This window comes from Falco rusticolus, chromosome 19 (genome assembly GCF_015220075.1).
Source record: "Falco rusticolus isolate bFalRus1 chromosome 19, bFalRus1.pri, whole genome shotgun sequence".
Classification (NCBI taxonomy): Eukaryota; Metazoa; Chordata; class Aves; order Falconiformes; family Falconidae; genus Falco; species Falco rusticolus.
Window position 1 is genome coordinate 4,481,518 of NC_051205.1, and position 17,032 is coordinate 4,498,549.

The window sequence follows — 17,032 nt, forward strand, 5'->3', positions numbered from 1 at the left end:
TAATGCTGGATGTTGGGATCCCAATGCAGAACATCGGGATTCCGATGCAGAACGCTGCGGAGCTGGAGCTGGGCTCTGCACCCAGTGTGTCCCCCCCCAGCCCTGTGTCACCGTGTGGCCGGCTGGGTGTCACCCCGCTGTGACACCCCCTGCCCCACAGCCCCCCTCCCATGCTGCTTTAGCTCGGGAGAGGACCGGGAGCAGATTTAGGGCTTAGGGAGTTATCTGGGGAGCACCGTAATCTGCCGTGAGCGTGAGGTGGTGAGCCGGTTGCATAAGGATGAGGTCTGGGGTGCCATGGGTGCAGCACACCCTCCCCCCCCCTCCTTTTGCTGGTACCTGCGGTGGGGAGGGGGTTTTCCCCAGCACGGTGCAGTCCTATGGGGGCAGCCAGGCCAAGGAGGGGACAAGGAGGGGTGGCAGCAGGGGACAGATCTTTCTGGCAAAGCCTTTTGGCACCGGTGGGGCTTTGCAAAGCCTCCGGCTGCCACAAGGGGATGCCGGAGGCCGCGGGAGGAGGCTGCGCCCCGGTCGTGTCCCCCCCCCCCCCCCCCCCATCTTGGGGTTAAATCTGATCTCTTTTTATTATTGACTTTTTTTTTTTTTATAAGAAGTTTGTAGACGTTGGACGAATCCTCCCCGCCTTCGTAGCATCCTTCCAGATGTGATGGCACCCTCCCAGGTGTTGTAACAACCTTCCAGATGTGGTGGCATCTTTCCAGAGGTCATAGTATCTTCTTAGATGTGATGGCAACCTCCCAGATGTCATAGCATCCTTCCAGATCTCATAGTACCTTCCTAGATGTGATGGTATCTTTCCAGAAGTCAGAGCATCCTCCCAGCTATTGTAGCATCTTCCCAGATGTGATGTCATCCTCTCAGACATCATAGCGTCCTTCCAGATGTCATAGCATCCTTCCAGATGTGATGGCACCCTCCCAGCCATTGTACCATCCTTCGAGACATCATAGCATCTTCCCAGACATCGTAGCATCCTTCCAGATGTGATGGCATCCTCCCAAACATCGTAGCATCCTTCCAGATGTGGTGGTATCTTCCCAGACATCATAGTATCTTCCAAGATGTGATGGCAACCTCCCAGATGTCATAGCATCCTTCCAGAACTCATGGCATCTTCCCAGATGTGATGGCATCCTCTGAGACATCATAGCATCCTTCCAGACATCATAGCATCCTTCCAGATGTCATAGCATCCTCCCAGCCATCGTAGCATCCTTCCAGATGTGATGTCACTCTCCCAGGCACCATAGCATCCTTCCAGATGTGCTGGCATCCTCCCAGACATCATAGCATCCTTCCAGATCTCATAGTGTCTTCCCAGATGTGATGCCACCCTCTGAGACATCATAGCATCTTCCCAGATGTGACGGCATCCTCTCAGGCTCCATTGCACATACCTGAGCCTCACAGCTTGGGAACCTCTTCCTTAAGGATATCCCGGAGAGAGGGAGGGAGGGAAGCGCAGCTGGGGGATGAACAACCCAGGTGACAGGTGGAAGCGGTGATGGGGAGGACAGCCCTGGCCAGAGCACCGGTACTGGCTCTTTTGCTGTGGGATGCTGCTGAAGAGCGGCTCCTCCAGCAGCGGAGCATCTCTGGGTGAACCCACACGCACTAAATCACAGCCGACACTCAGGAGCATCTGCACAGGTGGGGGGTGGGGGGTGGGAAGGGGCTGGGAAGGGGCTGGAGGCCAGCCCTGATCTTTCACCCCTCGCCCAGGGTCCGGCTGGGAACGCCGAGCCCGGTGGTCTGGCCCAGGTCACTCCTCCCTCACTGCCTGGTCATCTCCATCACAAAACCGGCGCGCAATAACTCAGCGTGGAAGGGAAGTGGAGGGCGTTGATTTAAACCTGGGGACGGGGTCTCCTAACCCTGGCCCTCCCCACCGCGGTCAGGGCTGGGTCACGGCCGAGTGCAGCTCCCGAGGGCCGTGGGGACACGGGGACACGCTTCGCTGCGTGGCCGCATCCAGCCCCGCTGCCTCCGCGCTGGGGTGATGCCCGATGGAGGAGCTGAGCGACAGCCCAAGGGCTGGATGCTGCCCGAGGGGTGAGGAGGGGGCTGGAGTGTCACAGCCCTGCTCCCAACCGGGTGGTAAATCAGCAGCGGGTGTCACCGGCCAAGGTGACAAAGCCAACCCTTGGCAGAGGCCGGCAGCTGGTGCAACCCGGGGGTCAAGCCGGGATTTACATCGCCGCGGTGGTGCCAGGGCGGTTGTGCCAGTGGGTGGCTGCTCCTGCACGGGCAGCCAAACCATGGAGAACACAGGGTGGGCAGCAGCAGGATTTGTGCATGATGACGTGTGAGTGGAGGTTCCTACACCCTGGTGCAAAATCCTTGCTGCTTTCCCATCCAGGAATTTGCTGGGGGCAGCAGCAGGATTTGTGCATAACCTGTGAGCGGAGGTTCCTACACCCTGGTGCAAAATCCTCGCTGCTTTCCCATCCAGGAGGTTGCTGGGGGCAGCAGCGGGATTTGTGCACGACGTGTGTGCAGAGGTTCCTACACCTTGGTGCAAAATCCTCTCCGCCTACACCCTGGTGTAGAATCCTCTCCACCTTTCCCATCCACCACGTGGCCAGACACCAAACCACCCCTTCCCCGCTGCCTGCATCCCCTTTCCTTACCTAAAACACAGCGGAGGGGGGGGACTGCCCCCCACCCGGGGGGGTCCGGCCGTGCTGAGAAATGTCCCCCCCTGCCACCAGCGAGGACAAAGCCAGCCCTGCATCCCTCACACTCTGCTGCCCACCTTGGGGACCTGCTGCCCGCCGGGTTCGGGGTGCTGGGACGAGAACCCCCTTGTCTTTTCCCTGCTGGGGGCTGTGCCAGGACCCCCCCGCCGGTGCCCCACGTCGAGCGGGGAAGCAGCAGCCCACCTGCCCACTCCGGCACGTGCTCCAGCCCCAGGGATTGCACCGGGATTTACCTTAAAGGCAGGTTAAGACCATAAAGCGCCTTATCCAGGCAGGTGCGCTGGGCAGGGATGTTTTCTCCTGCCTCCTGGTCCAAAGCCACCCGGCAGCGCTCGGGCGTCTGCGAGCAAAAGTTGTCATTGGCAGCGATAAAATAGAAAATCCAAGGGAAATCTGTTGGGTTTTTTTTTTGGTTTTTTTTTTTTTTTTTTACATTTTATTTTACAGTTTCCCAACCCCAGTGCAGGCAGAGGGGTATGCAGCCCTGGCACAGCCCAGCTTCGTTGCCTGAAAATGCAATTAAGGACTTGGGCGCCTTCCTTAGAAGTAATTTCTTTCTCATTTCTGCTCCCATAAAACCAGCAGCAGGTCAGAGGGTTTTTCCGAGGTTTTTGCATCGCCCTCGTGCCGTTTGCCTTTTTGTTTTTGGAGCCCAGCACGACTAACGGCCCCCAGCCCAAAACAGAGCCGCTGGGTGGGGGGTGTCCATGCGGAGTAGGGTGCAGGATTGGGCCCTGGGGTCCAGGTTATCCAGCAGCTGGGCACAGCGCCCCGGCACTGCTGGACGCCCAGCAGCAATGCCCAAACCAGTCTCCACGTGCTGGGGCTGGTGAGATGCTGCGGGTCCCCTCCGGCTGCTCCCCTTTCCACCCTGCCACCGTCCATTTTAATTTAGGACCTTGGGGTTAAAAAAAATAAATAAATGCCAAGAGAGAGGCTTTTCTGATTAAATTACAGCTGGCCAGTGCTGGGGATCAATTTCAATTTCTCCCCCCCCCTTTTTTTTTTTTTTGGAGGGGGGATGCACCGGGGGACGTCACAGAAGGGGGGCGGGGGGGGGGGGCCAGAAAATCAGACTTGCTAATTCCCCAGCTGTAATTATAGCTAAAGAGAAACGATGCTGCGTGAGGTCCCTGGTGTGCAAAGAGTAATTTTGTGAGGCCTCTAGGAAATTTGGAAGGAAAGGGGCTGCTCCCCCCCTCCTCCCCCCCCACCCCCCCACCCCCCCCCCAGTAATTGTATTTCTGGTGCCGCAGATGGTGCTGGCTCCGGATCCTGGCTATAAAGAAGATGGATCGCGGCGCGTGGAGGGAGGCGAGGTGACGGCATCGCTCTCTCGCCTTCATGATGAGCATTATCCATCAGGCCCTTTACAAGGCAGCGGGAGCCGGGACAATAAGGAATTGCCCAGCAGGTAAAGGCCACCACATCCAGTGGCCACTAGCCCCAGCCAGTGGCCCTGCATCCACCTGTTTTTATTTATTTTTTTTTTCCCCAGCCCATTTTTCCCTGTTGGCATCGCATCCTTCAGCCTATCTCCATAAAACCAGCTTTTCACCAGGAGCCCAGGTCCAGCTAAGGGTGATGTAGCACCGTGGTGGCTGCACGGTCACACATGTCTCTGTGCAGGATTTGCCTGATATTCAGGCTAATTCTTGGAAAATATCTTGGAAAAGCTGTTAGGTGCAGGCTGAGGAAGAGCCTGGCCATCAGGGCTGCAAAGAAAAGCCTGGAAATGAGCCCAAGGACAGCAGTGGAGCTCCCATGGGCTGGTGGTGACCGTGAACGAAGGAATTGATTTTTTTTTTTTTTTTTTTTTTTAATGCTTGTGGCAGGGAAAACGGTTGTGACACTTGCAGGTATTTCCCCATCGTTATAAAACAGTTTCTGGAGCAGCTGCCTGGGTATCTCCCAGGACCGCAGGCGTGCACAGCCATGCTCCCACACCCATCCTCTTCCTCCAAACGCTCACCAAGGGTTTTCCAACGGCTCCGTGCGATCCGCAGCCGGGGTAAAAACAGCTCCTGGGGCTGAAAAAAAATTAAAAAAAACACCTCAATTTTTTCCCCCACCTCCAGGATGCTTAATCCAGCCACACCAGGGTCTCTTTTGGGTACCTAAACTGTCCTGGAGTGGCCATGGGGAGGTAAAAGAGGTGCCGCATGCCAGGCTCTGTAAATAAAATCCCAAGTTATCTGATCACGCAGGCAATAAATAGAAACAGGAGAGTGAAGTGATGGGAGCCGCATCCAGCCAGAGCGTCACCGCACGGATGGGATGGGTGGGATGCCCCGAGCTTGGGGAAGGGATGGGGATGAAGCTGGGTTCGGTGATTTACAAGATGTGACAAGAGCAGCTGAAAATGATGGATAGGAGGTGGGTAACGCCGCTGCCCAGCTGGGCTCCGCTGGTGTTACTGGAGGGGAGAGGACATCCCCAGCTATTTATCATGTTTCCCCAGGCCCCCGTATGACTGTGAACACCCAGTGTCCAGCACCCGGTGGGGGGGTTAACCCTTTCTGAGGATGCCTGGGGGGTAAAACTCCGTTGCGTGTATCCTGGAGGATGCGGTTTTGCTCTGGTTCTCTGGTTTTGCCCCCAAAACACCCACAGATGGGTGGGATGCTGCTGCTCCGAACAAAGCAGGCAGGGGCTGGGAGGGCTGGATCCGAGATGGAAAACACAGGTTTTTCTCTTTTTCCAGGTTTTTTGGGGGCTTGGGGTGCTGCGGGGGGAGCACCAGCCAGCAGGGAGGGGTGCACAGGGTGGGCAGGCTGAGATCGGCAGCTCATCACAGGAGTGAGGATGATGAGCCCCAGCATGGCCTGTGTGGGGAGGGGAGGTAATGGGGGGGTGTGGGGGTGTTGGGGGGGTGGGGGCAGCAAACTGTGACCGGCAGCTGGAGCCCGAGGGACCCTCCCAGCCCCCGGCATTGCCGCTCCCTCCTGCAGCTCCTCGGCCAGCGCCGCCTTATTAGATTTGGCAAAATATGTGTTTGGAAGGTTAATTAACACAAGGCACCGCAGCATGGGAAGCGGTGGCACCGGTGGGTTAGCGCTCGGCCAGCCGAGTTCAGGCTGTCACCCTGAAATAAAACCTGTCCCGGTACGGTGCGCCCAGGACCACCCGGTGCCTTTGTACAGCCTCCTTTGTGCAGGATTAGACCTGGCACCGTCCAGTCCTTCGATGGTTCACTGAGGTGTCAGAGCATCCTCAGAGCATCCTCAGAACATCCTCAGAGCATCCTTAGAACATCCTCAGAGCATCCTCAGAGCATCCCTGGTGTGATGCTGCCCGGTTATCCCAGCCCTATAGGTACCAGGTATGTAGGGGATGTGCTTCATCAGTGGGGAAACTGAGGGATGGAGCTGTGAGGGGAGCTCAGCAGCAAGAAGCCACCTCATCACCCTGCCTGGGTGCTGCCTCTCATCCCCTGTGAGCCCCGAGGCACGGATAAACCCAGAAACAGCTCGGAACGATGCGCTGTGGGCAGGGCAATGGTTTATCCCTTCCACATAAACTGCATTTAGAGGGAAATCCCGCGCCTGGCAGCTTGGTGGGGGCTTCAGCATCACCGCGCTGGAGCCGGTGGGAGACACTGGGTGCCATTCCCAAGGCGAGGATGGAGAAACTGGGGTGGCAAACCAAGCCGGACTGGGGACACCACGTCGCCAAGGCTATTTAACCCCTCGGGGTCCCTGCAAGCCCTGCGTGTCGGGGTGCAGCCGCACAGCCGGTAACCTGACGCTCCCATTCCTGTCGTGTTTTACAGGGCCGGGCATGTGGTTATATTTTGTTTTGCCAACCTTTGCTTTTCCCAAAGGAGGGAATGAAAGGGCCAGTGTGCCGCCAATTTATTGTGCCTCCCGAGAGCCCCATGGCTGCCGAAAAAGCAGATGCCTTCTGCTTAATCTGGCCTGTTGCTATGTAAACCTCCTTCCTGCTTTGATGTCCCCTATAAATACTCCATGTGTTTCCAATAAACTGGCATTTTTATCACTGGAGCTGTTAAAGGCAGATCTGTGTCAGATTTGTCCCTGGGCTCGGCTGGGGGGTAACGTCCCTGCCCTTGTAAAGGGGCTCATTGTATCTGGGAACGGGGGTGAGAGGGGACGCAGCTGCCACAGCGATGGCACCTCTCCCTGGTCCGGCGTGATGCTCCCCAGGGAATGGGGTGATGCTCCCCAGGGAATGGGGTGATGCTCCCCAGGGAATGGGATGCTGCCTGTGTGCTGGTCCCACATCAGGTGGGGCTGAACACTGGGCTGGGACCACCACGACCCTGGGGACCCCCAGCTGCCTGACCGCGGCTCCTCCTCGCAGCCTGGCCTCTCCAGAAGTGCTTCTCATCCACGTTCAAGTGCCTCTCGCAGGGATGCGGGAAGCCTGGGCTCCTTGGGGGTGAGATCGGGCATCTCTCTTTTTTTTTTTTTTAAATTATTTTTTCCCTCCCAGCCCCTAATTTTGCAGCTGAAATGATGTGATGGCCAAAGGTTGTGCAGGCAATGCAACCCAGAGTCCTTCCATGAGGAGCAGCCCAGAAGCAAGGACCTCCCTTCTTCTGATAGCATCTTGCCGGGATGTTAGGATGAGACCCACCTCACCTGCTCACAAACACGCTCTTCATCTCCCTGGGGTTCCCCCCTGTCCTTTCACTAATATAAATCTCTCTGATTATCGTTGTCACCCAAGGATGGAGCATAAACCTCCCCTGTCTCAGGGCATCTCCTCCATCACGTTCACAGGTCGGTCCCCGGCCCCTGCGGTGGCTGCTGCTGCCAGTGATGCTGGCAGCACACAAAGCTTCGGGGTGCTCAGCCCTGGCGGGGGGTCCCTGGGGGAGCTGGGTTTTGGTTGAAGCATCAGCCCCGCTCCTCTCTGCAGGAGGAGGTGGCCTGGGGTGTCTGAGGAGGGGGAAGTCCCCATGTCCTGGGATGTCTGGGGACAAGGTCCGAGCGTGTGCTGATGCCTTAACAAGGATGCTTGGGTGACAGAGCTGAGACGGATGCGTGCGGCATTTCAGAAGGGGGTCCAGGCAGGGTTACTGGGGGTCTGGGTCTGCCCAAAAGCTCCGTGTGTTGGCTGTGAACATCACCACACGCCGCATCCCTGGGCAAAATCCTCTCCAGGAGACCACGGTGGGGCAGGCGGCTCCGTTTTAAACCTTTCCAGCCTTGGATGCTCCAGCAGGGATGGGGTTCGTGCTGTGGCTGCCGGTGGGATGGCAGCTCCATCTCATGCCCCCACAGCTGCTGCCTCCTCCTCCTCCTCCTCCTCCGCCTCCTCCTGCCACCCCATCCTCCCCCGGGGGCTTCTGCCCCTTCCACTGCCCGGAGGTGAAGGTCTGGTTGTGCTCCCGCATCTCCAGCATCCCCACCCCGATGCCACACGGCACATAGATGGCCCCTGGGGGGGACCACCCTCTGGGCACAACCAGCACGAAACTGAGCTCCCATCAATGTCCAGCGGCCACTGGGCTACCAGCCACGGGGTTGGGCAACCAGCATCCCTGCTCTGTTGGGAAACAGGGGGAGAGGGTGTTGTGGGCAGGGTTTTCAATCCCTGTTTTGGCCTGAAATGTGGTGTCAGAAGCCCGGCTGATATATGCTGCAAAAAAAGGGGTCGGCAGCGCCGGTATTCTTTATTTTGACAGGGCAATGAAAGTGTTATGTAGTCGTGACGCCTCCCTGCTGCTCCACCCCCCTTGGCCTTTATCAACCTGAAAGAGCCCAGGACCCTATTTATAACCTAACCTGAATTGGGCGATGGATGGGGAAGGGGCCACAAAGAGCAGTGATTTATGGACGCGGAAAAAACAATGCAGACCCTCCGCGCTCTCCCCCGACCAGAGGGGAGTCCCCTTCACCCAACCCCAGCCTCTCGGGGAAGAATCTGGGGGGGGGGTGTGTGGGGTGAAATGCCCCCAGTTTGGTTTGTACAAGGTGAAAGCAGCTCCTGTGCGTGGGTTTGGGTTTGGGATGGGAAGACTGAGCTTCTCGGGCACCTGATCCCTGCCCGGGCACCTGGTCCCTGCCCAGGTACCTGATCCCTGCCCAGATATCTGATCCTTGCCTGGGCACCTGATCCCTGCCTGGGTACCTGTTCCCTTCCCGGGCACCCGAACCTTGCCTGGGCATCTGGTCCCTGTCAGGGCACCTGATCCCTGCCCGAGCACCTGATCTCTGCCCTGGCACCTGATCCCTGCCTGGGTACCTGATCCCTGCCTGGGCACCTGATCCCTGCCCGGGTGCCTGATCCCTGCCCGGGTACTTGATTCCTGCCCGGGCACCTGATCCCTGCCCGGGCACCTGATCTCTGCCCTGGCACCTGATCCCTGCCCGGGCACCTGATCCCTGCCCAGGTACTTGATCCCTGCTCAGGTACCTGATCCCTGCCCAGGCACTATGGATGCTATATGGACCGAGCGATCTGCCCTGTCCCGTTGGGGTTTGCTGCCTTCATGGGTGGGTTGTGTTGAACATCCCGAGGGTGCTTGTACTCCAGGTTGCCTCTTCTGCAACGCTCCTCACCTCGAGATGCCCACAAGCATCTTTCTAATATTATTTAATAGGTTTTAAATGAATTACTTCGATAAAAAGTGCTTTCTGCTTGCGCCTCAGGAGCGCTGACAGATTGCAAAGCCCCTTGTTACGGCTCGGGGGGGCAAGGAGAGGGATGACAGCGAAGCTTCTCTCCAAGGTCAAACCCCTGCCATTCCTCACCCTCGCCTTCCTAATAACGCTGTCAGGGAGCGCCGGCATCGGCAGCTCCAGGATCCAAGGAAAATTCCGGTCAAGCTCGGCTCCACGTGCGGGCACACATGGACATCCCCGGCAGGGTCTCGGGGATGAGCATGGGGATAGGGATGGGAACAGGTTTGGAGTGCCTGGGTGCCTCCCTGGCCCTTGTTACATGCCTAATACCCACCATCCTCAGTGGCAATTAAACTTTGCTTGCTTTCTTAATTAATTAACTAATTAAGCTTTGCTTTTTAAGCCTGTGAGCAGCTTGAAGGAAAGCGTTGGGGCTGTCCCTCTCTGTGCTGGGTTTCTGGGGGTTCCCTGTGCCTTTTGCATCCCAGCGCTCTGCTCTCATTCCCATTTTCCCCTTTTTTCCAGAGAGAAACGACGGAGCAGCCAGGGCAGGGCTGGTGCTGCTGGTGCCACCGATGGGCCTCTTGCCCCTTGTACGTATATCAGGTTATTGCTGATGACATCTGAATTCGGCGTTTGGAATATCTCCCTTCTGAGTCGTGACACGTTGATGGTTGAAGCAACCCAGCAGGGTTTTGACTTTCCCTGCCTAATTACTGCCAGATTGCTTGGCCCCGTCCCCATGCTCCCTGGGGACGTAGTTGCACACGTGGGGAGCTGGGCAGGGGCAGGGTGGGCTGCCCAGGATCTCCTGAGCTTGGGAAAACTCATCCTTATCCCTCCTCCGCTGCAGCCAGGCTCCGCTGGGAAAGCTGCGGCATCAGAATTTGCTTCTTAGCAATTTCCAGGGCAAAAATATTCTGGAAGTTGAGGCGAGCAGCACAAAGCGTTTGGTGAAGGATGCTCTGCCCGCTGGTGGAGATCCCCCCCCACCTCTGCATCCTCAGCTGGGGGTGATGTGCTGGGTACCACCATCCGCTGGTGTCAGGCCATCAGCTCCCTGCTCCCGGCACAACCCCCATGCTACGGTTTCACGCCAAAGAGCTTAACGAGGGTGTTTCTTCTATCTTAACTAATTTATTCTCGTATACATCGAGGTCAGCCAGGGTGCAGGGCGCTGCAAGCAGAGTGAGAAAAGCTCTTGACAACGGAGATCTTGCTCTGCTTTCCATCAAGTGTCAGCCCTTCGGCCATCAGCGTTTCCCTTTGGTGTCGGAGCCGAGCCGCTGGCCAGGGATGCGGCACTGGGGGATTCACCGGGGGATGATGCCAGGGACCGGTGCTGCCTGTGTTACGGTGAGGTTTGGTCTTACCCGTGCCAGCAGCGAGGGCAGGACACGGCTCTGCATGCCCGTCTGATGCCACGGCCGCTGGAGGTGCCGGCCGCTGGGCTGCGCTGAGCCACGGCGCTGGCAGGACTGCCCAGGGCTGGGGGGGGAAAAGAATAATAAAAAAAAATTTGAGGAGGTAGCTGCTTGCAGAGGCTTGTTGTGGGAAAGCAGATCCAGGTGCTGCACCTCAACCAAGCATGAAAAATAGCAGAGGGGAAGGGGTGTGGGGAAGGGAGAGGGCTGCCGCTGTTGCCCAGCTTTTACCGTGCAAGGGGAGACCCCAGAAGCTCATCTGGTGTCCCCAGACCTTGGGGACAGAAGGAGTCAAACCAGCTGGAGAGGTGGGATGTGGCTGGATGGACCCTGGGGATGTGAGGAAGCGATGGAGCTGCTGGGACACGGGGGCTCTGTGCCAGCGGAGCTGCCCCGGCACGTTCCTCCCTCCCGCTTCGTTTGAACAGGCTTTTGACCCCACTCGCCCTCCTTGCCCTGCGGAGGGAGGAGAGGTTTGGGGTCCTGCATCTGCCTGCTGAGATCCACCCGCTCGGGATCCTTCAGCTCGGAGCAGACCTGCGGCTCCTCCTCCCTCTGAGCCCTTCGGTTCGAGGAGTTGGGATGAAACTGGACGGGAAACACCGTTGTCCTGGGTGCTGGACCAGCCATTGCCTTCTCAGCCTTCTTCTGCTTCCACCACAGCCTCAGCCCAGAATAAAAGCTTTGCCTCGACGGGTTCCTGAGCAAGAAGGACCAAATCTGGACTTGCATAAGCCTGGAATTAGTCATACAATTGGTGCTTTGCCCTGAATTCAAGTAACATCGCTGCCAGTATAAATCCCCCCTAGACCCATGGCTTGCTTCTTCCAAACCCAAACCAAATCCAATGCCCAGAGCTGTAGAATCTTCAGATTTAGGACTTTTTTTCTTCAAAATACTGTTCTTCTTTCCTCAGTTCCTGGAGGTCGGTAGGCACATCCACGATGTGTTTGAAGTCCTGCTAACTAACCAAAAAAAGTCAAGAGGTTCCTCAACGGAGATGTTCAAAACGTCTGTAACAACGCCTGCTGGGAGTTCATGTTTCATTGCGCGTTGATTTATCATCCCTTGAGTTAATTATTGACCTTAGCTTTGCCTTGGTCAATATTTACCTCCCCAGGTCAATAAATCTTGACGTTCACCTCAACAGAAGTCAATATCTCCTTAGTGTTTATCTATTCCTTCTGTTGCTAATTTTGCTGAAAGCTTTTATTTATTCTTATAAAGCGTGCTGGCTCGGTGCAAGGTCCACATGGAGAGGAGGAACTTTTGTTTATCCTCTACGGCCAAAGCCCTGGCTGCTCTCCCATGGCTCACGTGGGACATCACGGACACAAACCATGGGTGGCATCACTCCAGATGAGGCAGGACACTGCTTGCTTTCATCCAGCTGGTGAGATCTGGCCAATTTTCAGTCATTTTGGAATGGTTTTTCCTGATGGAGCTGATGGTTTGTTTGACCACAGCTTGGCTGCTGAGAAGACCATGGGATCTAACCGGCCAGGCTTGGAGCTGGCCGAGTATTGGGGCAGGAGGAAGAAGAATCCCAGCTTCTCCTCGAGTATTTATGGAAGATAGAGCAGTTCTTGAGGATTTCATCCCTGCTTTGCTGCTCGGTCCTTGAGTTTCGCAGGCAGCTCGTGGGGGCCGTTGTCACGACCCCACTTTCATGGAGGAGATGCGGCTGTGGTAGGGATGGATGAGGGAGTTGGGATTTTGAAGATGCTGTTTCTGTGGTCTGAGTAATCCTCTCCTCCGAGTACAGCAGTGCTGGGGTCTAAATCGTTCCCCACCCCCGCGGAGGCAGGAGCACCCCATGGTGTCCTCAGCCTTGACCACTGTGGGGGTCTGGGGGTCCTCCCAGGCGATGCCTCTGGCCCGAGAGCCTGCCCTTCCCTTCTTTCCATTAAATGGAATTAGATTAATTGCTGACGCATCTCTATGCCCCTCTCTCCTCTCCTTTTGATTACCCTGTGACAAAGATTAATTGGACTTGCTGCGGGAGGGTGCGAGAAGCACTTTTGGTGGGGGTGTGAGTGGGTGACTTACAGTGCCAGGAGCCTGAACGTCTCCTGTGTGCTCCAGCTGTGCCATGGCCAAGGGTCCTGGCCACCGTCGGCAGAAAAGCCCAGAAACCCATGGAGGCACAGAACATGAATCCGTAACTCTTGGAGATCCTTCTGGACACCGACATGGTGGGGGGTACAGAAGGATCTCCAGGTGATGCTCATTGGTGGCAGTGCTGGCTCTTTGGTTCGGAAGCAAACCCACCTCTTCATCACCTTTTGCACCCATTTTCTGCCATCTCAACCCAAATCCCAGCCCTTTTTTTAGCCAGCTGGAGTACCGAGGAGGACCCTGGCTGGGATGGGTTTTCTGTGTCTTCACTAGCGCCGGGGGTGGGAGTTGGGGTCTTCCCTCCCTGAGGGCTGGTGGTGGAGCACATTGGTGGGGGTGGCTGCTGCCTCCCAGCAGCGTCAGGCTGAGGACCACGCCGTGGCAGGGGTTCTCCTCTCTTCTCCCTGATGCCATCGACAGGGTCCGGGCTCCTGGGGCTGGTGGGAGCTCTGGTAAAGGCTGGATTCTGTAGATTTGGGTACTGCCAGAGATTTGGGTTTACAATCGGTCAACTTGGGAATAAATCTCTGCTCCTTGCCTCTTGGTGCACACCCCTTGCCCACCAGGACCCAGGACCCCGCCCCCCATAATCCCTAATCTCTCTCCCCCTGCGAGGAGAAGAGGGGAATAACCTCCATCTCTATGCTCCTGCCTCGAACTTTTAATATTTTAATTGAGTGAATTGACCTGGAGTAGTCTATTGAACTCTGCCTGACCTTTTAAATAACAGGTCAAGGATTTAGCTTTGCAGCGCTGACCTCTTCCCTTATCTGCTAATACTGCTCCTCTCTCAATTAGCTGCCGTCCCCCCGACCCGGTGAAGTTAGGGACCACTTTGCAGGCATCTGTGGGGCTTCCTCCACACCCAAGGATGCTCACCTCCATGGCTCTGAAACGGAGATCATAGCTGCTCCCTTGAGGTTTGCTGTCACTGTCCTACAGCATCCTTCCTCAGGGACAGGCCTCCAGGCAGGGATGTCCACCTGGGCACCAGCACCCAAAAACCCATCCTCCTTGTCTTTTATAGGTGGGGGGAGCTGAGGCGTGGCAGGGGGTGACACGAAGATGAAGCTGCTGTGAAGGTCCTGTTACAGCTCCAGCCTCCTCAACCACATCGAAGGAGACTTCCAGGGCATTTTCCTCATTTCCCTGGATGTTGAAGGGCACCAGGAGGAACAGCTTGAGATCCCACCTGCCCTGGTGAACCAAAGGGAGGTGACCCCTCTGGACTAGCTCGAGCTGCTGCTGTGGTCCAGCCAGAAGGTCCTTCCCAAGGGCCACAGTGGGAAACTCTTGCTAGGAGAGTTGTGTCCTGCTGAGGGTCATAAAAGAGATTTTTTTTGGCCTTGCAAGAAGATCTGAGACATGGGACCTTCCATGATCACATCAGCTCCAGCAAGAGGTCCCGTGTCACGAGCTAAACCAGCCTCTGCAGGTCCTTCATGCTCTGCACTCCGGGCCAGCTCTCTCCTGCAGCCAGAAGATGGGATCATGTCCAGACGAACCACCAAGGGGTTTGGACCTCCCTCTATGGCCCCTTGTCAGAGGTTCCTCGGGTAGTGGCCGGCCGTGACCGTGCCACCCTCTCCCACCCAACCCAGCTGCCCCGTCCATCGGCTCGGCGAGGTGGCCGCTACCTTCACCAGGAGCATCGTTTAACTTTTACGGGGATGTGAGGGGACGAGGCGACAAACGCAGAGATTTGTAAACCCATAAAACTCCGCCGGGTCCAATTTTATCTCGGCGAGAGCCCAGTTTGGAGAGCAGCCCTGGGTTACCCAGCCCTGTTAAATTAGCACTGGGCTCTGCATTCCAGAGTATAAATATCTGCCATTGTAGTGCTGAGGAATGCAAGCGTGTTGGAGTCTAAAATTAAAGAGCTGGGACGAAAGCATCTCGGGTTACCAGAAACAAGACTCCATTGTGCTCCCGTTGGGGCTTCGCCTTGGTGCAGGGAAGCGGGCTGTGAATGTTTAGAAACCGCCTGGGTTAAACACAAGGGGCAAACTAGCCTTTAATGACAAAAATTTTGATATATATCTGAAGCAAAACCCCCCTCGACTGATGCTCTGGAGGGCAGGGTGCCCGCCGGGCGCTGGGTACCACGTGCAGAGGATGCTCTGGGGTTTTGCAATGTTTTCGGTTTGTTTTTTTTTTTATCATCTGCGTGGGATGCTCCGGTGTCCTGTCCTCTTCTGCCTCCCAGCTCCACATCTGCAAGCGCATGCCTCAATTCAACTCCTCTGAGGCTCGGGTCAGTGTTAGCTCCCACCCCACGAGGAACGTGGTGCAAGACCCCATCCCCGTGCTTGGCCCCATCCACGTCCACCCTTAAACGCAGCCGTTGCTCATGTCGCTCCGCTCTGTTTAACACGCGGAGCCAGAGATGCTCGGCTGATGTTTACCAGCAATGAGGCCACTTGCTCAGAGGAATTTCTGGCCCCTGGAAAAAAAACTGGTGCAGGGGAAATGAGTGTCTTTTTTTTTTTTTTTTTTTTTTTTTTAAAATGATACGCTATATTCTGCAAAGGAGTGGAAAATGGGTCAGGGCGGGGGGGGATCGTGCTGAGGTTGCACGGGGGGAATGCGCTGGTTGTTGTTTGACCTCCTGGGGAACCAAATCCTTCAGGGAAAAATTCCCCCCTGTTTCTCACTTCAGATGCAAACATCTCCTTGGCTGAAAATAAGACACAGGGTTAGAAAGAAGAAGAATTGAGTCAGATGGATGAAATGAGCAGAAAAAGTACGATTTACTTGGTTTTTGCTCTTTTGCTCCACTCGGCGAGGATGCAGTTCTTCACCAGGGGCTTTGATTCTGAGTGTTCAGCTTTTTGCATCTTGCTTTTGCTCTCCCAGCTCCAAGCACCAGGTGCTGGTCCAGCTGCAGCCGCGGGACATGCAGCCCACTGGGATGTTTGAGGTGACCTGGGGATGCTGGAGGTGGCCGGGGGATGCTCGAGGTGACCTGGGGATGCTCAAGGTGACCTGGGGATGCTCGAGGTGGCCTGGGGATGCTCAAGGTGACCTGGGGATGCTCGAGGTGGCCTGGGGATGCTCAAGGTCACCTGGGACACAGGAAGCTGCAGGGAGAGCCACCATCTCCCTGCCTTCGCTGAGGCTTTCATGCCACATCTTGCCCTGAGCCCCCCCGGCAGAGTGGATGGGGGCTGCCGCAGCCTCGGGGATGCTGGATCCCCCTTTGCCAAGGCTCCAGCCACCTCCTTTTAATCCCAACCCTGCCAGCGTGGGCTTTGATTGCGCTTCCAGCCCCGTATGACGCAGAAAAAACACAGAAACCTCGGTAAATATGGAGCTGTTTCCTGTTGCCGTCGCCGTGTCCCCTGAGCAATCAATTTATGGCCCCTAAAGCTCCTCTAAGTGGATTTAGCCTCTCCAGATAAATCTTTTCCCTTTGTGCCTGCAGAGCGCAGCCCTTGTTTCTGCGGCTGCTGTTGCTCCATGGGGCATTTTGGGGGGCTGGCACCCCACGGCTGGACCCCCATGGGGGGTAGCACCCAGCTGCGGGGTGGTGGCCGCTCGGTTGGGTCCATGCTGGTGGCTGATGCCCAAATCGTTCTCATAGTCATGGGAATTTTTTTTTTTTTTTTTTTTTAATTCAGGGGACACCTTTGCCCTGGGGTAAGGTCTTGAGTCTGAATTACGATTTTCCTTACATGAACGGACTAAACAAAGAGCTCCTGGAAATCGTCTCCCCGCTCCCCTCTGCCTTGCAACAGAGATAAGCCCACGAGGACCCTCCTTGGGATGGAGTGGGATCCTCGAGCAGCTTTATTTATCCCCGGGAGCTGTTTGAAATAAATAAAGCTGCTAAAGGACCCTCTGCCTTCTCCATCTTCCCATGCTTTGGCGTGCAGGGGGTCCCCGTGCTGGGGGTGATGCTCTGGGGCTCGGGGCTCGCCCGTGGTGCTGCTCCCCTTCGGGGACCACTGCCCTTCTCCATCACAGTGGGGAGCAAAGCAACCAGCCACGGGGAAAGGGAAGGGAACTGAGGCAGTTTCCCCTCTCGCCGGAGAGGAGGAGCCGGCTTTAATTGCAAACGGGAGCAGGGATGCTCGGGATGGGGGACGCGCCCCAGCCGCCAGCAGCACAGCCCCCGGCTCCAGCCTTCTGCTTGAGCTGGGCTGGAAAAAGCCCTATTAGCTCCATGAATTTTAAG